Source organism: Entelurus aequoreus, linkage group LG17 (genome assembly GCF_033978785.1).
Source record: "Entelurus aequoreus isolate RoL-2023_Sb linkage group LG17, RoL_Eaeq_v1.1, whole genome shotgun sequence".
Lineage (NCBI taxonomy): Eukaryota > Metazoa > Chordata > Actinopteri > Syngnathiformes > Syngnathidae > Entelurus > Entelurus aequoreus.
The window spans coordinates 36,706,371-36,724,115 of NC_084747.1; the positions used below are offsets into that span (position 1 = coordinate 36,706,371).

A 17,745-nucleotide genomic window follows, 5' to 3' on the forward strand; every position below is an offset into this window, starting at 1 on the left:
TTTCCATGTTTATGTACTCACTGTCCAAGTACTTGGAACATGTTTTCCGTGCCATTTGCTGTTTGACGCCGGTATCATGCTAATTAGCTGCCTGAAAGCGGGTGACTCCACTGTAGATATAGCCTGCATGTCTCCTAGCACATACGCTGCAATGGCTCTATCAATGTTGTCCTGGCTAGCAGTCCCTCCGTTAAAATCCTTTAGTGGAGCTGAAGTGGCATCGGAGTCTGTGTCTCTCTTTACTAGCTTCGTCGAAGCATGTTGCTTTTGTAGATGTTTCAGCAGATTTGAATTGCTGTTTTGGGCAGTATTCCCGGGCGCGGTCACTGCTGCTGCTCACTGCTCCCCTCACCTCCCAGGGGGTGATTAAGGGTGATGGGTCAAATGCAGAGAATAATTTTGCCACACCTAGTGTGTGTGTGACAATCATTGGCCCTTTAACTTTAAGTAGATGGGATCTTTGATCCAAGACACAACTTACATTTAACTAAAATGTTCTTTTCTTTGTGCTCGACAAAAGAAAATTAGCGAGAATGTCTCCATGTTAGGAAACTCGACTTCTGGCTTCGCCATAATGTCTTGTTAGTTGTTACGAGAGTAGCGTATGTGTGTGTGTGTGGCCCTTTAAGATATGACAGCATGTGAGGTGAGTGACGTCAGTGAGTGAGTGGGCGAGAGAGGTGAGGGAGCGGCAACAGTGAGTGCGTGCAGGTGCTCTAGCTTGGTGGATGGCTGCGTGCAAGACACCAATAAAGTCACAAAGTTGCAACAAACCGCCGGCCTCGTCATTCACCCTCGAGTCCGGAGCTGTAAAGACCCACTGCCGGGTAAAGTGAAGGTTGTTAGCCCCGAAGTACATAGGCCCTGGAGGAACGTCTCCCCTGCGCTCCTCGACTACGGTCTGGGAGCACCCCCCCCCCCACACCCACACAAAGCACGACTTTTCTTTTCCTTGTGACACAGAAGGACGACACCGCAGCGCTCCAATACAACACACTCAGATCTTCTGTTTCAAGCCGATACTACATAAAAAACTAATGTAAAATAACGCAGTAACGCATCATGTAGTAACGGTAACTGAGTTACTGAATATAAAAAATAACGCGTTAGATTACTAGTTACCGCTGAAAATAACGACGTTACAGTAACGCGTTAATTTGTAACGCGTTAGTCCCAACACTGGTGACTTAGCATCATACTGTATGTTTGTAAATCTGACTAGTGGGTCAGTGCCTCCCCAACCTCAAACCTCACTGCACGTCAATGCGATCGGTGTGTGTGCGTGTAAAAAATGTGTGCGTGCATATTCACATGTGCATGAAGCAGGAATCCTCTGGCTCCTTTCACACATGACTTTTGCGACACTGTACAGCGATTTGAACATAATTTGCGCTTTTTTTATTAATTTACTTCGATAACAAGGTGATTTTATAAGGAATGTAGCTTACTCAGTGCAATGTACAGTTTAGTTATGCATCAAAATTTCGGCCACCAAAATTGCATTTTCGTCTTTCGGCCAAAATACTTTTATTACCAACACACCACTGTCGAAACAGGATGATCTGATGATGTAAGAAAGACGTTGTCAATAAATCCAAGATAGACTCGCGGACAGCGATCTGCAAAACGTGCAACGTGGAAATATCAAGAGGGCAGTGGCGGCTGCAGGTCATTCATGGAGGGAAAGCGCCAGCAGGGGGCGTCTGCGTGAGGCCAGTGTGGCCGCCTGTGACTGCTTTGGGACAGTGGATGCTCACAGAACTCGCTGCTCGTATGGGATAGAAGTCAAGAGTCTCCAAGAACCAGTGCTGTCTCCACCAACACCAGAAAAAAATGCTGGATTTGTCGCTATTCAATTTTAAATGAAGAAAAAGTTAGTAAAATTATTAGAAATGTCTCCATATTAACTCCAAACAGACTGGAACTTGAAAAATGCTCCTTCGGTAGTATATATTTTAAAATCGATGATATGCTCAGTTCGACCTCAATCAATAAGAGATTCAGCCTCAAACAGATCACCCAATTATCATGCACAAGCCCAACGTCCAGGCTAGCCCATTATCTATAGACTCCCGGAAATGAGCTGAGTATTTATACCGCTGATTGTCTACTTTCGTTGCTTTCTGGTTGATTTCTTTGAATGCTGAGCATCAACACTGTTCAATGCACGGTGATGCTATAGGAAAGAATGAGAAGAAAGTCATGTGACCTGTGATAAGTAGATGATTCATGATAAGTCAATGAAATGTAAAGTAGCATTTCCATAGTAATGTCCCGAGAGAGTATTTGTATTGTTTACTCGTCTTCAAGATTACTTACTTTTAACTGTGGGAGTTATTTATTATTTTTTAAATTCTCATGTGAAGGCTGAGGTATCCTTGCAGGAATACAGGTGTACTCTGTTGGGGCTGAATAAAGCCTAGCTTGCACATTTCTTTGTGCCATGTTGGTAAGATGCTTTTGTCTAGATGTTTTGTTTTTTTAAACATTCGCTCATTAAATGTGCTGTTTTCAACTTTCTCATACAACATTTTTTTTAAAAAGCAGAAACTATTACAACAACACCACCGGCTAGATTATGTTACCATTAGTGGTTTAACAGAACACTTTTGTTTGACAACTATATTTTTGGGTTATGTATAGGGATGTCTGATAATGGCTTTTTGCCGATATCCGATATTCCGATATTGTCCAACTCTTAATTACCGATACCGATATCAACTGATACCGATATATACAGTCGTGGAATTAACACATTATTATGCCTAATTTGGACAACCAGGTATGGTGAAGATAAGGTCCTTTTAAAAAAAATTTATAAAATAAGATAAATAAATTAAAAACATTTTCTTGCATAAAAAAGAAAGTAAAACAATATAAAAACAGTTACATAGAAACTAGTAATGAATGAAAATGAGTAAAATTAACTGTTAAAAGTTAGTACTATTAGTGGACCAGCAGCACGCACACTCATGTGTGCTTTCGGACTGTATCCCTTGCAGACTGTATTGATCTATATTGATATATAATGTAGGAACCAGAATATTAATAACAGAAAGAAACAACCCTTTTGTGTGAATGAGTGTAAATGGGGACAGGGAGGTTTTTTGGGTTGGTGCACTAGTTGTAAGTGTATCTTGTGTTTTTTATGTTGATTTAAAAAAAAAAAAGAAAAACAAAAAAAAACCTGATACTGATAATAAAAAAAACGATACCGATAATTTCCGATATTACATTTTAAAGCATTTATCGGCCGATAATATCGGCAGGCCGATATTATCGGACATCTCTAGTTATGTATGTACGTAATTACGTCATAATCTATGCAACATTTTGACCAAAGAACCACCATTACATGTTATGTAGACCACAAGGAAGTGTTTTAAATGTAGAAAAAAAAAATCTTATCTTATTATCTTTTGTATGCAAATAGACCTGAATAGACTTGCTCATCGACAAGGTGCTTTATAATCCGTTGTGCCCTATGGTCAGAAAAATACAGTAATTAAAAGTAAAATAAAGTAAATAAGTATAAGACCTGCTCAGTGGCCAGTATTAATTATACAGTTTTAAATTTTTTTTTTTTTTTTGTCCTCCAGAAGGTACAAAACAGACGCTAGAAGCTACCACGACATGTTTGATGGTTGACTACCTCAGGATACGCAGTATCCACGTTTTGAAGTTGATCCTCATTTCCCAGGTTAGGCTGCGCAACGCGATAAAACGTGGTGACAAAAGCAAAAATGAACTAATTAACCGGCAGAGTCAACTTGAAGCTGGTTTTGCAATAAAATGTCTGGTCATCTGTGTTCATTCTGACATTATTGTTTGTAAATTCAATGGCTATAAATCCTGTAACGCCGCATTAACCACAATTGCGAAAGATAAAGGCAATCTTGGGGAGAAAGGCAAACACATGTTTTGTACGAAGGGTGTATTAGGGCCACACCGAGAAGGAAGAAAAAGTAAAATATGAGAATAAAGTCGTAATTTTGCAATATAAAGAAGGTTTGAAAATAAGGTCGTAGTAGCAATATATACGCTGATTGGCATGAAAGCCGAAATCTTCTTATTGTTTGTTTTGGATGCAAACACGTGTCAACTTTAACCGGAACTTTGTAAATGGTAAATGGGTTGTACTGGTATAGCGCTTTTCTACCTTCAAGGTACTCAAAGCACTTTGACACTATTTCCACATTCACACACACATTCACACACTGATGGTGGGAGCTGCCATGCAAGGCTAACCACGACCCATCAGGAGCAAGGGTGAAGTGTCTTGCTCAAGGACAAAACGGACGTGACGATGTTGGTAGAAGGGGGGGATCGAACAGGGAACACTCAGGTTGCTGGCACGGCCACTCTCCCAACTGCGCCACGTCCGTTGTGTCCTTGAGCAATGTGTGCATGTTAACATCATCAACGGCACAAGAACCAAGTTGGGATATATAGACCTGCTCAGTGGCCTTGTGGTTAGAGACTAGAAGGTCGTGAGTTCAAACCCCGGCCGAGTCATACCAAAGACTATAAAAATGGGACCCATTACCTCCCTGCTTGTCACTCAGCATCAAGGGTTGGAATTGGGGGTTAAATCACCAAAATGATTCCCGAGCGCGGCCACCGCTGCTGCTCTCTGCTCCCCTCACCTCCCAGGGGGTGAACATGGGGATGGGTCAAATGCAAAGGAGAATTTCACCACACCTAGTGTGTGTTTGACTATCTGTGGTACTTTAACTTAACTTTAATTATAATCTAGAATTAACTTCTACCAGCTCAAAGGGGATGCAGCCTCTCACCGTCTAAATATGACAATAGCTGCATAAGCTAGTTCTAGCTTGCTGTGATCACAGCGCCACTAAAAGTAGTTCATCAGCGTTAGTGCTTATAGTAACAATACCGCCAATATGTAGTTAAAATTCAGGTCACAAGATGTAAATAGAGCATTGTTAGAGGTTTTTGGATGTTGTTTTAGAGGGCTTTATGGGCGCTATTAGCTGCATCGTTACCCACACTGTACTTGCAGTGTTTTATGAATTAGAATGCAACAATTTATTGCAACTTGCACTTTCTCTCGCACTTCTTTATGCTACAAATGCACCTTCTATTGCACCCGCAAAATAAGGCATCTCAAAAAAGGACCAGAAGATGCTGAGGGGACTGGTAAATTGCTGTCAATTATCAGGAATGTTTAACATGCAAATAAAATATATTTACTTAGATGTGGTGAAATTAGTGAATTATATTTTTATATTTATATAGCGCTTTTCTCTAGTGACTCAAAGCGCTTTACATAGTGAAACCCAATATCTAAGTTACATTTAAACCAGTGTGGGTGGCACTGGGAGCAGGTGGGTAAAGTGTCTTGCCCAAGGACACAACGGCAGTGACGAGGATGGCAGAAGCGGGGATCGAACCTGGAACCCTCAACTTGCTGGCACGGCTACTCTACCAACCGAAATCCTGTACTTATTTGGGTTAGGGTTACAAATAACACTTAAAACATTGACAACAATTCATAAAATCACAAGCAGATGCAATGTTTAAAAAAAGACTCAAAACTTTAAAATTTTTGCTTAAACAATGTTTTAAAAAGCTACCCTGAATTTAGCCATTTTAAGCCGCACAATCACAAAAAAAAGTCCACAAAATCCTGGAGGGACTGACCAGGGAGCAATGGCTTCATTGAGGGAAACAGGAACTGTAAATGTACTGTGACATTGTTTCTGGGGAGCATGTTTCCATCCCTTGAGTAACTGGGCTGCACAGCAGTTTTCTAACATGATAACGAGTACATTACCTCCCTGCTTGGCACTCAGCATCAAGGGTTGGAATTGGGGGTTAAATCACCATAGATGAGTCCCGGGCGCGGCCACCGCTGCTGCTCACTGCTCCCCTCGCCTCCCAGGGGGAAATCAAGGGTGATGGGTCAAATGCAGAGAATAATTTCGCCACACCTAGTGTGTGTGTGACAATCATTGGAACTTTAACTTAACAAACGCATATCCAGGATGACAGGAGGAAGCTGAAGCTGATGAAGTGGTGAAAAATGTCTCCAGAACTGGCCCAAATTGAGCACCTATGGCCCATCCTCATTCTCCATCAAAGTTAAATTCCTATTTTATATTGTCCTTTAAACGGATACACTATAATTAACATGCTCGCTGAAATGTGAGGGCTGTACTCACTTCTGTGGGAAAATGTCTGCTGTTTCATGATGCACAGATTGAAAACGGTGAGTTCACCTCTCAAACAGTGAAGAGCTGTTGTGTAAGCTAATGGCGAATGGGATGAGGCACATCCTAAAAGGATCTTTATAGCAACAGAGCTGAATGTGCACATTTTAGAAAGTCTAGTAGCTTGAAGGGGATGATGAGGGCCATATTTATTGTTGTAATTGTTTTTCCCAGTTATGTAGAAGTGCACTGCATACGCATATTTAGAGGTGTTTTGAATATGTCCCCCCCCCCTCTTATATAGTTTGAAAGCAAAGTGAAAAATGTTTAAGATATTGCAACCCCCTGCTAATATGATAAGGTGCAGTCCTATTACCACTATAATAAATACAATGTCATACCAAAGTCATACCTCTAAAGCAGGGCTATTCATCTAAATCGTTGAAATTTCCAGAAAGCTAAGAACAGGGGTTTAGACTTTTCCCTTCAAGAATATTTTCTACATTGGACATTTGTTTTTGGTCTATTTCTTTTAATAGAGTTACACATTTCAGAAAAATATAGCCCTGTTAAGGAAAATGTAATTATCCACTGCAGAGGATGTTGGCTTTTAGGAGGTTAAAATGTCCATGCAAGGATCTGCCAATGTGTTAACAACACTTTCCAAGACCCTTTATAGCGCTTCACTTTTTACACATTTTGTTACATTACAGCCTTAATTTAAAATGAATGCATTCCTTTTTGTCCTCGAAATTCTATATAATGAAAAGGTAAAAAGTTTATTTAGTTTTGTTTAATTTGCAAACTTTTTAAAGCAGCACTAAGTAACTTTTCAACCGATATTTTCATAACTTTTGTGATGATACATCGACCTTCAAATAGTTGAATGACACCTCTGTCACGGCCTAAGCGAGTCAGTATCACTTTCACTGGCAATTATAAGGAGGGTGGCAGGAACCCTGCCACAAAAAAAACTACAAATGTGCTGACTTGCTTGATGGCATATGTTACTACCCCCATATGTTACAAGACAGAAGTCGATGCGAGTGCCTTTGTGCAATTACTGCTATTATTGCAGAAGCTGCAAAACAAAAAAAAACAAAAAAAGTTTGGTCTAAAGAGACAAAAAAAACAAATAAGTTTGGCTACCAGAATAAAAGGACAGTCAAGAATCAACATTAGCTCAGCTGTCACTCGCTGGCGTGAGCTCAAAGACGAGGAGAGATTTCTCAACAATGCTGCCTTGCCTCTGTTCCTGCTGGAGTAGTCAGTCCTTTTCGATACTCAAATCAAAAATTCTAATGATAATGTTAGCTATCGGACATTTGCGTGGTAGCAATAAATAGCTACCAACTTGATAGTTCGCAGTTCCTCACTGACACAACCAGCCACGCAACAAACTCAAAAGTACTGTATAAAACAGGGGTAGGGAACCTATGGCTCTAGAGCCAGATGTGGCTCTTTTGATGACTGCATCTGGCTCTCAGATAAATCTTAGATGACATTGCTTAACACAATAAGTAATGAATAATTCCGCTGGTAATCACAGTGTTAAAAATAACGACTACAAAGCCATCAGCAAAACCATGCAACACCAGAAGTCGCATTAATGGTAATTAAGTATTTAATTTATTATTGGTTACCTTCAGAATAACAATGTTATAAAAAAGAATAAAAGACTTATTATACTGTAAAAATGTTGGTCTTACTTAAAAATGCACGCATTTAGTTGTATTCAGTAGAGATGTCCGATAATGGCTTTTTTGTCGATATCCGATATTGTCCAACTCTTAATTACCGATACCGATATCAACCGATACCGATATATACAGTCGTGGAATTAACACATTATTATGCCTAATTTTGTTGTGATGCCCCACTGGATGCATTAAACAACGTAACAAGGTTTTCCAAAATAAATCAACTCACGTTATGGAAAAAATGCCAACATGGCACTGCCATATTTATTATTGAAGTCACAAAGTGCATTATTTTTTTTAACATGCCTCAAAACAGCAGCTTGGAATTTGGGACATGCTCTCCCTGAGAGAGCATGAGGAGGTTGAGGTGGGTGGGGTTGAGGTGTGTGTGTGTGTGTGTGGGGGGGGGTATATTGTAGCGTCCCGGAAGAGTTAGTGCTGCAAGGGGTTCTGGGTATTTGTTCTGTTGTGTTTATGTTGTGTTACGGTGCGGATGTTCTCCCGAAATGTGTTTGTCATTCTTGTTTGGTGTGGGTTTACAGTGTGGCGCTTATTTGTAACAGTGTTAAAGTTGTTTATACGGCTACCCTCAGTGTGACCTGTATGGCTGTTGACCAAGCATGCCTTGCATTCACTTGTGTGTTTGTGAAAAGCCGTAGATACTGTTTAATGTGACTGGGCCGGCACGCAAAGGCAGTGCCTTTAAGGTTTATTGGCGCTCTGTACTTCTCCCTACGTCCGTGTACCACTCCGTACAGCGGCGTTTTAAAAAGTCATACATTTTTCTTTTTGAAACCGATACCAATAATTTTGAAACCGATAATTTCCGATATTACATTTTAAAGCATTTATCAGCGGATAATATCGGCAGTCCGATATTATCGGACATCTCTAGTATTCAGTGTTAAAAAATATTATATGGCTCTCATGGAAATACATTTTAAAATATTTGGCTTTCATGGCTCTCTCAGCCAAAAAGGTTCCCGACCCCTGGTATAAAAGATAAAACAATTTGATAATTGCAAACCGGAAATAGAAAGTTTGAGTAAAATATTCACAACTATGCACTAGTCCTCATAGTAAATGTGATTTTTCTTCAGGCTAAACACTACCACTGGCGCCACTAAAATCACCAAAACACAAAAGATCTTAAGTGGGGCTTAAACATCCATCCATCCATTTTCTACCGCTTGTCCCTTACGCGGTCGCGGGGAGAGCTGGAGCCTATCTCAGCTGCATTCAGGCGGAAGGCAGTTTACACCCTGGACAAGTCGCCGCCTCATCACAGGGCCAACACAGATAGACAGACAACATTCACACTCACATTCACACACTAGGGCCAATTTAGTGTTGCCAATCAACCTATCCCCAGGTGCATGTCTTTGGAGGTGGGAGGAAGCCGGAGTACCCGGAGGGAACCCACGCAGTCACGGGGAGAACATGCAAACTCCACACAGAAAGATCCTAAGCCCAGGATCCAACCTTCGTATTGTGAGGCACACGTACTAACGCCTGTGCCACCGTGCTGCCGGACTTTAACACGAAACCCCCCCCCCCCCCCCCCCCCCCGCCCCCCAAAAAAATCACATGTACGTAAGTATTTTACAGCCTTTTCTTACTTTGTTGGTGCACTTTGGCAGCCATTACAGCCTCAAATATTTTTGAAAACGATGCCACAGGTTTGGCACACCTATCTTTGGGCAGTTTTGCCCAGTCCTCTTTGCAGCACCTCTCAAGCTCCATCAGGTTAGATGGGAAACGTTAATTTTTATTCAGTATCTCAGCATTCATCTTTCCTTCTATCCTGACTGTTCTCCCAGTTCCTGCCGCTGAAAAACATCCCCAAAGCATGATGCTACCACCACCATGCCTCAGTGTAGGGATGGTATTGGTATCACCAGTCCAATAGCGTTATAATGCATTAAAAAAAGACATGTGTTCTTGTCTCCCACAAGGATTGTGAATTATAGGCAACCTTTAAAAAAAGTGCAGTTTCCCTTTAAGTACAAAAAAGGGACATCCTCTTCTTGTCTTAGGGCTGTGACAAGACAGGCTATATCTTTCAGTATTTGTAGTGGCTGCTGCTACAATGTTCAGACCACACTTTCCAGCAAGTGCATCTCTTCAGACAATACTGTGGATTTCCACAGCTCAGATTAGTTTTTGACAGCGGCAACCAGTGTAGAAAAAGTGAGTGAGTGAGAAAAAGGGCTCACTTGTAAAGTTTAAAAAGGAAGCCATTAACTGTGGAACTCTCCTCCAAGATATATCCAGGCTCCCAAAGTCTATTTTCACTGTTTGACAGCTTGAAAAAGAAAATAAATGTAAGCCAACTTTTCCAAAGAGTCACGTGTCAAGAGGATCAAACTTGAGCAGGTGGCCACAGCAAGCATGTGGACCAAGATTGTGAAGCTTCCTTTGACAGAACCAGATTAGGTGCAAGGGAAGGGGGAATGACGGTTCTGTAGAACCAAAAGAAGCCACAAACCAGTTGGCTTATCACACCAGCCTGTTGGTGTCAATAACAAGCAAACAAAACCATTATTTAGTTGTTAACTGAGAGGGAGAGTTTTTTTGCTGGTCTGAACAAGGACATTCAGAGCCTCTGCAATATTTACAATGTCTTTGGAACTCTCTGAATCCTTGGGAGTCCTTTGGAATTAAACAATTACATTTTTCTTTTTAAAATGACATAAGTTTTGAATAATGCAACACAATTTTGCACATCAGTGGCTGTATTAAGTACTGTAAATTCCAAGCTATAATGTGCACCTGTTTATAGACTGAACTAGGAGTCACCAACGCAGTGCCCGCGGGCACCAGGTCGCTCGTAAGGACCAGATGAGTCGCCCGCTGGCCTGTTCTAAAAATAGCTATTTTTAAAAATTCTATTTATTTACTAGTGTGACAGTCCTAACTGTCGTGCGGGTTCTCAGGACCATCCAGGGAAGACAATGTCGTGAGACGGTTTAGACTTCTTTATTATGTCAATCACAGATTCTTTTGCGTGCTTTCAGCAGCTGCCTTTTTTCTCACGTGAGCACCGAATGGTTTCCTCCCGTCTGCTTTTCAGCAGCACGTTGCCGTCGTTTGCGTGGCAGCAGAGGATGCTTTCCTCCCGTCCGCCGTCTTTCTCCGTCTCCTCCCTTGATGTTCGCGTCTCTCACCCTTTTATACGGTCCGAGAGGGTGATTGCACTGTCCACAGATGCGCGCTCCACGCACCTGATGCTGATTGCGGCGTCGCTCCCAGCGCGCCCCGCTTTGCCGCTCGCTCGTCCACGCCTCCTTGCCGCCTCCCCACATCTAGCAAGCTGGTCTCGCTTTGCTCGACATTTTTAATTTTAAGAGAGACAAAACTCAAATAGAATTTGAAAATCCAAGAAAATATTTTAAAGACTTGGTCTTCACTTGTTTAAACAAATTCAGTTATTTTTTTACTTTGCTTCTTATAACTTTCAGAAAGACAATTTTAGAGAAAAAAATACAACCTTAAAAATGATTTTAGGATTTTTAAACACATATACCTTTTTACCTTTTAAATTCCTTCCTCTTCTTCCCTGACAATTTAAATCAATGTTCAAGTAAATTTCTTTTTTTTATTGTAAAGAATAATAAATAAGTTTTAATTTAATTCTTCATTTTAGCTTCTGTTTTTTCGACGAAGAATATTTGTGAAATATTTCTTCAAACTTATTATGATTAAAATTCAAAAAAATTATTCTGGCAAATCTAGAAAATCTGTAGAATCAAATTTAGTCTTTTTAATTTCTTTTAAAATTTTTGTTCTGGAAAATCTAGAAGAAATAATGATTTGTCTTTGTTTGAAATATAGCTGCATCCAATTTGTTATATATTCTAACAAAGTGCAAATTGGATTTTAACCTATTTAAAACATGTCATCAAAATTCTAAAATTAATCTTAATCAGGAAAAATTACTAATGATGTTCCATAAATAATTTTTATAATTGTTTTTATTTTACATGAGTTATTATTTGTACAAACATGGTGCAAAGTAATTCATGATTTGTTAAAAAAATGTTAGTGGCTAGCTAGTTAAAATGGGATATTCTGATTTCACAAGACTGTCTTAGAAGTGATCATTTGAAAATGTTCAATTTGAAACATGTGCACTTAGAGAAAATATAAAAATAAAGTGTTGCATATTGATATTTATCTGTTTCTATATATATTTAATGTGAGAAATCATTAAGATGATCAGTGTTTCCACAAAGATAAATATCATTAATTATTAATAATAACATAGAGTTAAAGGTAAATTGAGCAAATTGGCTATTTCTGGCAATTTATTTAAGTGTGTATCAAACTGGTAGCCCTTCGCATTAATCAGTACCCAAAAAGTAGCTCTTGGTTTCAAAAAGGTTGGTGACCCCTGGACTGAACCCACTTAATTTTTGGACTAATTTTGTCATTGGCCGCACTTGTGTTCATCCACACATTTAACAATTAATTTAAAGCCTAGCGGAGACCTCTCCTCCTCCTCCTCCTCTTCATCCTGTACGCTGGGGCCATCTTCTTAGGTGACATAGTTGAGGGGACTCAGGGATTGCTTTGTCTGGCGTTTTCTTGGTCGCGTGTTCACTTTCAACTCGGGCCAAGTCGCCTCTGGGCTGGTGCCTTCTACTTCCTTGCGCGTTGGTGGGGGTGGATTTCCATTCCGTGCAGCGGTCGTTTCCTTTTTCGATTGCCGGGTCTATAACTTTCGGTGGGTCGTGATCTTTTTGCTGTGACAATTTTAAGATGAGGGTGTGTGCACAACTCACCAAAATTAATGGTTGTGCGAGTGGTTTGATTTAATGTGAACATTTTCATTGGTCCACCTTGATCTGTTGGGCAATTTCCTTGGTCTGATATGACAAGGCTATATTTATTAGCGGCATGTGAAGCTTATGAACCCAGAAAAAAAAAAAAAAAAAACCGCAGCATTGTATAAAACACAGGGGGGAAAGTAGCGTCTTATGGACTGGAAATTACGCTATATTTCACTTACAAACGGACGTAACAGATAACAGTGACAACACATTTTAGTTGGGTCAAGTTGTGCTAGAAGCCGTCTGAACAAAATTATTAGTTTCTATATATATTTAATGTGAGAAATCATTAAGATGATCAGTGTTTCCACAAAGATAAATAGCATTAATTATTAATAATAACATAGAGTTAAAGGTAAATTGAGCAAATTGGCTATTTCTGGCAATTTATTTAAGTGTGTATCAAACTGGTAGCCCTTCGCATTAATCAGTACCCAAAAAGTAGTAATTGTTTCACTCTGATGTGAGTTGACTAGTTAAACATAAAAAAAAAAACATTTTGTAAGATTATGTGAATGTGAATTATATTTATATAGCGCTTTTCTCTGGTGACTCAAAGCGCTTTACATAGTGAAACCCAATATCTAAGTGCCATTTTTAAACCAGTGTGGGTGGCACTTGGACCAGGTGGGTAAAGTGTCTTGCCCAAGGACACAATGGCAGTGACTAGGATGGTAGAAGTGGGGATCGAACCTGGAACCCTCAAGTTGCTGGCACGGGCACTCTACCAACCGAGCTATACCGCCCGATTAATTATTATAATAGATTAATTATTATCATAGATTAATTATTCTGTGTCACAATTAGATTATTAAAATCTCAAATTTTGCGGTCTTTTACCTCAAGGGTCAACACTCTATTTTACCTTTGAATATAAGTACATTAATTTTAATAAGATTTAAATTAATGTTTTCTTTATTATTTTTAAGATAAAGCGCCTCACCAAAATCTGCCTTCACTTTGAAAGGTTTACTAATTTAGTCCTCAGCCAGTGTTGCCAATTACTTTGAAAAATGTATCTGATTACTCCTTTAAAAAGTAACTTCGCAACTGACTGATTACTGTATTTTAAAAGTCAAACATTTGTTTATCAGTTACATTTTGTTGCCAGCACAGTGTACAGCAAACTTGACAAAAACTCTAAATAATGTGTGTGTATGTATTACATTCATGTATTACATCAGGGGCGTAATGGGATTTTTGAACCAGGTGGGCGGCCAAACTATCAGCAAATTAATTCAACTCAATGCGTTGTTTTTCCACTTCCTGCCTTGTTTTAATAACTATAAGACAAACATATGTACTGTGGAAGATTAATTATGTTTTATACTGTAGCAGAAGTAAATAATAGTGGCAATAATACAGAAGTAATGAGTAGTAGTAATAATATACTGTTGTATGTAATAGTGCAGTCAAACAATAGAAGCAGTCTAAGTGAAGGACTCACAAACATCTCTCCTCCTTTCATATTTACCTGAAAATTTTCAAATTTAAATCACTGCTCTCTCATATTTGGGGGCCCAAAGCAGTCATTGGGGCTCACCACATAACAAAAACAACATATAATTTATCATGTTGTTAAAAACTACCATGCGAGCTACACATTACTGCACGAAGAGTATCACCTAGCCCAGAGGTCTGCCACCTATACTATCAAGAGAGACATGTTGACACCTCTTCCACTAAGGAAAAATAGTATAGAACCGCAAAACTTAACACAACATATACATTTTAAACGTATTTATCTTTTTTGATTTAATTTTACAGAAAAGGCAATCTGTCCATGTGAAATTAAACTTGTCCAAGGGGTTGCACACTTGAAAAGCTGAACTGAACACACAGGCTTCCAGTCTCTTTTATTTGTGCCTCATGACTCAGCCTGTGAGAATTCACAGCCTCACAGACATTGAATATATACACCATATATATACATATTATCATATACAAACACACACACACACATATATATATATATATATATATATATATTTATATATATATATATATATATATATATATATATATATATATATATATATATATGCAGTATATACAAACCCCGTTTCCATATGAGTTGGGAAATTGTGTTAGATGTAAAAATAAACAGAATACAACGATTTGCAAATCATTTTCAACCCATATTCAGTTGAATATGCTACAAAGACAACATATTTGATGTTCAAACAGATACATTTTTTTTTGCAAATAATCATTAACTTTAGAATTTGATGCCAGCAACACGTGAGAAAGAAGTTGGGAAAGGTGGCAATAAATACTGTATAAGTTGAGGAATGCTCATCAAACACTTATTTGGAACATCCCACAGGTGAACAGGCAAATTGGGAACAGGTGGGTGCCATGATTGGGTATAAAAGTAGATTCCATGAAATCAAATATGTTGTCTTTGTAGTGCATTCAATTGAATATGGCTTGAAAAGGATTTGCAAATCACTGAATTCCGTTTATATTTACATCTATCACAATTTCCCAACTCATAAGGAAACTGAGTTTTTTATATATATATGTGGGGCGGCGTGGCGAAGTTGGTAGAGTGGCCGTGTCAGCAATCGGAGGGTTGCTGGTTACTGGGGTTCAATCCCCACCTTCTACCATCGTAGTCACGTCCGTTGTGTCCTTGGGCAAGACACTTCACCCTTGCTCCTGATGGCTGCTGGTTAGCGCCTTGCATGGCAGCTCCCGCCATCAGTGTGTGAATGTGTGTGTGAATGGATGAATGTGGAAATACTGTCAAAGCGCTTTGAGTACCTTGAAGGTAGAAAAGCGCTATACAAGTATAACCCATTTATCGTTTATTATATATACCTGTATATATATATATATATATATATATATATATATATATATATATATATATATATATATATATATATATATATGACCCCAAACTTTTGAACGGTAGTGTATATATATATATATATATATATATATATACACATACAAATATATATATATACGGTATATACTGTACGTTAGGTCAGGAAAAAACACAAGAGGCTATATCATCCCTACAAGCCTGTTTCGCGGATTTCCCTGCTCGTCATAAAATCCTCTGACGAGCAAATAAACCTGCGAAACAGGCTTGTAAGGATGATATAGCCTCTTGTGTTTTTTTCTGACCTAACGTATATTCCGCTCTACCCCGGTATTGAGCACTGTATAACGGATACACCACAGACACCTCCACTTTTTACGGTATATATATTTAAGTGCAAATTTTTGTCACTCCGGGGTTAAAAAATAATCTGAAGGAGCCACAACAACGAGGAAGAAGAGCCATATGTGGCATCAGAGCCGCGGGTTGCAGACCACTGATCGAGTCCAACTTTTACCGTAATTGATAGAAACATTAATCAACAGCTAGCATAGTTTTCCATTTTGAGCACACTATCACTCACATATTTGTGATGAAACACGTCACTCGCGTCATTTATGCATCCTCCACTGTCGAGCACATACATTCAGAGTCACTGAGAAAAAGGTTGACATCTTGGATAGTTTACTTGGGTAACTCCGCTCAAGTCTGTACGTAGATAACGATATGGAATGGTCCATTGTGTGAGAAGGGGGGTTCGGATTTCAAAACTATCATGATTGATTAAGCATTTTGATGTATTAATAACAGCATAAATTAGGATAAAATATATGAATTATTGTTTTAAAAAGAACAACATTTGAATATCTTTTTATGATACGTTAAGGGGCCAGTAGAAATCTTGCGGCCAGAGTTAACTTCCTGTTTGCCAAACGGTACGCCTCTGGGTCTGACCACCGCTTCACACGTGAGTTCTCGTGCTGTAAACGTGACTTGAGCAAACACATATTTTTGCTAAGGAAAATGATAAACATAGTAATTCACAGTAAATTTTAAGTGGTAGTGTGGTTGTCTCCCAACCTGAAGGTTGCGGGTGCGATCCTCAGTCCTCATGTGACCATGTCAAATTATCCTTGAGCAAGATACTGAACCCCCAGTTGTGACTGATGCTGCGCCCCCAGTAGGTAAATGTGGTAATAGTGTCAAAGCGCTTTGAAGGTAGAAAAGTGCTTTACAAGTCAAATTAATTTACCATTTATTTTGAATAAGTAACTTTAATCTTATTACTGGTTTGGAATTAGTAAAGCTTTAAGATTACTTGTTACTGCAAAACGTGGTCATATTAAGGTAACATATTACTCATATCACTGCTCCTCACGGATATGGATATTTTAAAAACATTTTCTTCACTGCATATTCATTCACACCAGTGGTGTTCACATAAAAACACAGACCCGCCGTCATGCATTTTTACAAATCAGAAGCTTGAAAAATCAGCAACAGCTGACTTGTTAGCCCATTGTTAACTTCCTGTTCATCAATTAGTGAGATATTAGATGCACAATTCAAATCAGCGCTCATTTACACAAAGCCCAAGAAACAAGAAAAAACTTTTTTTTAATCGACTATGTGTAATAAGTCAGCACTCATAAGTCAATAATATAATTGTGTTCCGTTGTGTTTAAATGCATGAGATGATGATGTGTCATAACTATTTAGTTTATTAGTTTTACCCGTTGAGTGCGAAAGCCAGAGTTGTTAAAATCTTTACCCTGGACGATGTTTTCTAAAAATGAGCATGTGGAGAAAAGGCAAAAATGTATATAAAATGTATGCGTTTTTAAAATATCCGTGTTCGTGTGGATAGTAAGTGAAGAAATATATCTGTTCTGTAGTGAGGAGCACAAAACCACCACCTTAGACAAGGGCAATTTCTTTCAGTTTTTCACAATGGACATGTTGAGGAGAAAAATGAGGTATAGTACACCAGCAGTATTGCAGAGCATAAACTTTTGCCAAGGCAGCCAAGTTTACCAATAATGCAATAATTTTTCTGGGATGGCAGAAATCAGAATCCTCACTTTGTCTCAATGTGGAACAATGCATTTTCATGGCTGACTGATTAAAGTAAATCTCAATAGATCTTACATAAGGACAAAATACCACCGTGCAAATGGTAGAAGCACAGCAGAACTGCAGTTACACCA

The 17,745-nt window shown here is 38.9% G+C and overlaps 1 protein-coding gene across 4 annotated transcripts in view; it reads right to left on the reverse strand.

The window, feature by feature from the left end:
- Positions 1-17,745, reverse strand: part of gpat2 (glycerol-3-phosphate acyltransferase 2, mitochondrial) — a 360,723-nt gene that overhangs the window by 39,723 nt on the left and 303,255 nt on the right. The window lies entirely within an intron of this gene.